This window comes from Brassica oleracea, chromosome C6 (genome assembly GCF_000695525.1).
Source record: "Brassica oleracea var. oleracea cultivar TO1000 chromosome C6, BOL, whole genome shotgun sequence".
In the NCBI taxonomy this organism is placed as follows: Eukaryota; Viridiplantae; Streptophyta; class Magnoliopsida; order Brassicales; family Brassicaceae; genus Brassica; species Brassica oleracea.
In genome coordinates, this window is record NC_027753.1 from 25,610,135 (window position 1) to 25,615,866 (window position 5,732).

At 36.9% G+C, this 5,732-nt stretch overlaps 1 pseudogene; it reads left to right on the top strand.

The window, feature by feature from the left end:
• Positions 1–4,146, top strand: part of LOC106297836 — a 16,012-nt pseudogene extending 11,866 nt beyond the window's left edge.
• The last annotated feature ends 1,586 nt before the right edge of the window (positions 4,147–5,732 follow it).

The window sequence follows — 5,732 nt, forward strand, 5'->3', positions numbered from 1 at the left end:
AAGATAATGCAGCATGTGTTGCTCAAACAAAGGACGGATATATTAAAAGCGATAGAACGAAGCATATTCATCCGAAGTTCTTCTCATACACTCAAGAGCTCATAAAGAAGAAAGAGATTGAAGTAAGATATGTCCAATCATGCGACAATGCAGCTGACCTCTTCACAAAATCACTTCCGACTTCGGTATTCAGAAAACATGTTCGTAACATTGGAATGTGTCATCAGAAGGATCTATGACTGCTCATTCAAGGGGGAGCTTACGTAGTTGTACTCTTTTTACCTTACTATGGTTTTTTCCGTTGGGTTTTCCTAGAAAGGTTTTTAACGAGGCAACAAAGACGTTAAGCGAGAGCGGAAAGTGACACCGGTCCCCAAGGGGGAGTGTTACGAAACTTAATTTCAAACAAAGAGGCGCACACATATGTTGAAATAATAAAAGATGTGGGTCCCACTGTCACTATTTGCACAGTGATTTTTCTTCTATAAATACGAAGTTTTTTCGATCATTTGTAAGACACGATTACATCTTCTTCTCCTTACTTATAATAAACTCTCTCCCTTATATTAGTGTTATTTGCTTCCTACGGGTATTAAATTCTACTCTTATTTAAATTTCTCGATAATATAAATTATAAGTTATTTCATAACATATTATTATTATTTCTTGAATTTATTATTATTTTGACTTTGTTTGTCAACTAACAATGATAATAATTTACGAACACCTAGAGAAACTAAGCTGAGCCTAGTGAAATCTATATTATAATAAAATCTATATTATAATGATTAAGTTTTTCTTTTTCCTTAGAGTGTCCACCTCAGCATTTCATTTATTTTGATTGGACTCATCTTTATGCTTTTGTTTTAATATATTACTAGGAGTTTTTCTGCGCCATGCGTAGAATTAGTAATTTTTAACATAATATTTTTTATTTCAAAAGGAAATTTTGATTTACATTTCAATATTATTAATTTATATTTTAACATCAATAGTTATAAAAAATCATAAACGAATTTTTGTAATCTTATTTCTTTTGATTTGGTATAACTATTTAAATTTGATTTTATTTAAATTATACAATTAGATTTTATAAAAAATAGTTTTAATTATATTATTGTGTTTAATGATTATTTATTTTCAATATATATATATCTTCCCATCTAATTTTAAATAAATACATATATATATATATATATATATATATAAATATTTACATATAAATATAAATTCTAATAAATTTGAGATTTTGTTTGTTTTAATTAAACTGAAAAATCTTTTTGTTAATTTAAATGATGAAGATGAAAAGATAAATTTAAATAATGTTAAAATATTTAACTATCAATTTTTTTTTGGATTAGTGTTACTTTATTTAGTTTATTTTTATTAATGTGAGATACATATATACATATATATTGTTATTTTAATTGTGATATATGAATTGTTAATATATTTAATAGTTTACCATAAATAAATATTTATATGGAAAATGACATTAATAATGATATATGAGTTATTTTTATTACCATATTTAAAATCACTGCAAAAAAATTTAAATTTTTATAAGGAAATTTTACATCTTACAATTAATATGATGTCATGTCACTATTTTCTAAAACCATGTCATCTATTTTAAGTGTCATGTCATCTTTTTTCCAGCGAGAATGATTGTAGTGACGACATGTGTATAAATCACTTCGCAAATATAGTCTAGGGGATCTATTCGTAAAAGCTTATAATAAATATCACTTAGTGCAGCGGTTTACACATCTTTAAAATGGCTAACAACCCAAATTCGAATAGAAACCATTTGTGTTTTGCATGTTTTTATGATTAAATTTAGTTAAAGACAATTATTACTTTTACAAGTCATCTTCCTCTTTAGACTTTTAAGTTTTCTGCAATATTGACTTCGGCGGCTCATAATTTTTAATGAGTTATACATCAATTTCTTCGTTTTTGCCATTTTCATGAAAACATCATGAATCTTTATATATACTTCTTGATTATAGGATGAAACGAGTAAAAGTTAATTTTTTTTAAGAATCCCGATTTTTGGACCGAATTGTCACTGTTGGTGCCCGAGTTACATTTTTTGGTAATTTTTCGGCCCTCTGCGGTGAGTTTTCGAACATGTATGTGTAATGAATTAATGGTTGTTGCGTCATTTAATTAACTTGCGGCCTATCGCACCCGGTTTCTACATAAACCTTAAAATGTAAGGCTGATGCGCCAGAGAGACCCAAAGAAGCCTCCTAATCGTCTATTCTTTTTCACCGTCTCTGAGCTAGGGCCTAGGGTTCTCCCACTTCATCGCTTAACTCTCACCTCTGATGATAAACTATTACACTCTATTCGGTGTCGCATATTATTGAAACTCTTTAAATTGATAGAATTTCATAGTCCTACTGAAAACTTGATTAATACAACTTTTCTTTGTTGTTTGTTCTACTTTCCGAAGGTTTCCACTAAGACATGTACGCCATGGAGGGATTCCTTAATTTCCCAGACTTCAAACCCGAATTAGAACACATTGGTAGTTTCAAGGAGGAGGTGAACAAAATCGTGTACACATCCGATAACTACAAGAACAACCAATGAAAAAGAAACACAACTTCTTGGACGGACTAAGAGAGTTCGCATAGACCTGAGAGGAGCTCATGGAGATTCATTTTATATTTCTGTTAAAAGAGCTCGCCTTGACCATATTTATATTCTCTTGCTCTATGTCTAATAAAAGGTTTCATTATTGTTTGGGGTTTCTAAACTGTGGTAGATAATTATTTTCTTATACTTGCACAACTTGCGGATTTACTAGATAGCTAATGAGGATGGCAATTAGTCATCGTATCAGATGTTGAATCTCAGCGGATATGTAGGTCTCTGTCCGACATATTCATGAAAAAAATGTTGCTAGATGTCGAATTCTTGAAGATAAATTGAAAACTCTTTTAGACGTCCACATATAAGATATAAAATATCAACACATAAGAAATCACCGATTATTTTCATATCAACCTAATCAATCTATTATAATATAGATTATATACAACACGGAAAAACAAAACTTAAAAAAAAAAATCTCATACATAAGACTTTACAATGCATTAATAACGTACCCGGCTCCGCGCTTGCGCGGGGGCTATGCCCATAGTGTGTACAATGTTTCTCTTGTACACTAAATATCTCTGGTTATGCTAACATTAAAACATAGATTAAACCTAACACTAATCACACGGTTAACTGCTCCAATAGTCATATAACAAAAAATCAATATAAGTATATTCCGGTCCTGAACTGGTTTAATGCGGAAACGGAGAATGATCCTTTCACGGACTGGCATCAGTTCAAGTGCCGTTTGGTAGCACGTTTTCGACGAGGAATGGAGGAGGAGCCGGGAAAACGTCTGGTCTCGCTTCACCAGACCGGTTATATTGCTGATTACTTAATGAGTTTGAGGAGTTGCGTTCTATTGTCACGGGTGTTGATGAGCAGAATCTGGTTCATGTGTTCTTTAATTGGTTGAAACCAGAGTTTCAGGAGGTCATCAAGATGAAAGAACCGCAAGGGTTAACTCAACATATAGCAGCGGTTATTGGTATGGAGGGTAGTGCGTTCTGCAAGTCAGTCAGCTTGGCAGCTCAGAAAGATGGAGGGGTTTCTCGCGGGCTGTTTTCTCAGGGATCTAAAGGCACGGGTTTTGGGTCTCAGTCAGGGTACAAAGGGGCTCCACCGGTTGCTAACAGACAGGCTACGGGTACTTCTTTCACACCACGGTTGAAGTATACTCCAGCCGAGTTGGATGCTATGAGGAGGGATAATATCTTTTTCAAATGTAAGGGTCCTTACTCGAAGACGCACATTTGTCCTAAGAAGGAGCTTCACATTTTGACAGTGATTAACAGGTATGATGTGGAAATTTTGGATGAAGGAGACGCTGCAGTTGACGTCACTATGAACACCGATCAGGTGGAGCTGTCTCTTAATGTGTTTTTGGGTATTGATACTCCTACTACTACTAAGCTTATGGGGGTTTTTGGTAATGTTGGCGCTGTGGTGATGATTGATAGTGGAGCCACCCATAATTTCGTTTCTCCTCGGGTGGTGGAGGCGAAGAAGCTTCAGTTGGCTACAGACATGCCTTAAAAAAAAAAATCTCATACATAAGACTTTACAATGCATTAATAACGTACCCGGCTCCGCGCTTGCGCGGGGGCTATGCCCATAGTGTGTACAATGTTTCTCTTGTACACTAAATATCTCTGGTTATGCTAACATTAAAACATAGATTAAACCTAACACTAATCACACGGTTAACTGCTCCAATAGTCATATAACAAAAAATCAATATAAGTATATTCCGGTCCTGAACTGGTTTAATGCGGAAACGGAGAATGATCCTTTCACGGACTGGCATCAGTTCAAGTGCCGTTTGGTAGCACGTTTTCGACGAGGAATGGAGGAGGAGCCGGGAAAACGTCTGGTCTCGCTTCACCAGACCGGTTATATTGCTGATTACTTAATGAGTTTGAGGAGTTGCGTTCTATTGTCACGGGTATTGATGAGCAGAATCTGGTTCATGTGTTCTTTAATGGGTTGAAACCAGAGTTTCAGGAGGTCATCAAGATGAAAGAACCGCAAGGGTTAACTCAACATATAGCAGCGGTTATTGGTATGGAGGGTAGTGCGTTCTGCAAGTCAGTCAGCTTGGCAGCTCAGAAAGATGGAGGGGTTTCTCGCGGGCTGTTTTCTCAGGGATCTAAAGGCACGGGTTTTGGGTCTCAGTCAGGGTACAAAGGGGCTCCACCGGTTGCTAACAGACAGGCTACGGGTACTTCTTTCACACCACGGTTGAAGTATACTCCAGCCGAGTTGGATGCTATGAGGAGGGATAATATCTTTTTCAAATGTAAGGGTCCTTACTCGAAGACGCACATTTGTCCTAAGAAGGAGCTTCACATTTTGACAGTGATTAACAGGTATGATGTGGAAATTTTGGATGAAGGAGACGCTGCAGTTGACGTCACTATGAACACCGATCAGGTGGAGCTGTCTCTTAATGTGTTTTTGGGTATTGATACTCCTACTACTACTAAGCTTATGGGGGTTTTTGGTAATGTTGGCGCTGTGGTGATGATTGATAGTGGAGCCACCCATAATTTCGTTTCTCCTCGGGTGGTGGAGGCGAAGAAGCTTCAGTTGGCTACAGACATGCGTTTTCAGGTGCTATTAGGCACTGGAGTTACGGTGGAAGCACTCGGAGTTTGTCGAGGAATCACTTTCTCTCTGCAAGATAACTTCTTTCAGAGTGATTTTGTTTCTTTGGAATTGGGTAATGTGGATGTTGTCTTGGGGTGCAGTGGCTGCGCTGTTTGGGAAAGTGTTTAGTGGATTGGGAGCTTCAAGAGTGGTCCTTTCAGCACTGTAGACGAACCGTAACCTTGCGTGGCGACCCTTCGCTCACGAAGACTGCTGCCTCATTGAAAGCTCTTCAAGTTTCGGTGTTTACTGATGCTTTGGAGCTCGGAACAGCGGCAGTAACAGACTCTGTCATGATCCCATCTATCTCTGCAGTGTTGGATGACTTTCAAGATGTGTTTGCGGTTCCGTCTGGATTACCTCCTATTCGGGGCCGTGAGCATACAATTCACCTACAACCCGGAGTTACTGCGATCTCGGTGCGACCATACCGTTGCCCTCACGCAAGCAAGGAGGCGATGGAAGCTATGGTC